The sequence below is a fragment of the Sinocyclocheilus grahami genome, unplaced genomic scaffold (genome assembly GCF_001515645.1).
Source record: "Sinocyclocheilus grahami isolate Dianchi unplaced genomic scaffold, SAMN03320097.WGS_v1.1 scaffold828.1, whole genome shotgun sequence".
Classification (NCBI taxonomy): Eukaryota; Metazoa; Chordata; class Actinopteri; order Cypriniformes; family Cyprinidae; genus Sinocyclocheilus; species Sinocyclocheilus grahami.
Window position 1 is genome coordinate 443,051 of NW_015506007.1, and position 718 is coordinate 443,768.

A 718-nucleotide genomic window follows, 5' to 3' on the forward strand; every position below is an offset into this window, starting at 1 on the left:
TGTCTATACTACATGGTAATGTTGACGTTTAGTTTGCCAAATGTTAATCAATTGCTAATAAATTGATAAATTCCTTTATTTACTGAACATAAGTCTGACCCATTGGATAACTTACTGCTCATTCCTTGAGTCATTACACCTAGTATGTTCAGTGTGACTTATATTAAATATAAATGAACTTCTAGGGTCAAAATTACCATTTGAAAACAAAAACGCAGTATGTATTGACTTATTGATCGGTTTTTGATTTGAGTGTTGAAATTCTTTTTGTGTTTTCTTCCAACAACAGGGTCAAAGGTTATTTGTGTGAGTTTTAACAGTGTCTCAGCATTAACAATGCAGCCTATATGAAAGGCTGATGGGCCTACTGGACCAACGCCACAGCATTTTTCCTCCTTTCCTGGATGTTCATGGTTATATTTGCTTTTCGAGTTGAAATTGAGGCTAACAAAGTCATAGGCTTGGATAATATTTTCAGCAAACAAGATAAAATAGAACAAACATGCATAAAAACATGTTTTCTGGGGCAGCTATTATTTTAACAAAAAGAAATACTGTTGCTCAAGCAACATCACTGATCTCACGATACTTTATCAGTCTTTTCAGTGGTTTGCACAAGCCATCAGTGAGGTCAATTCAAAGTTCATTTACAATATTATCTTGCATACGAATCATTACATTGGGTTGCATAAACATTTGATCAGTGATGTAAATTTTT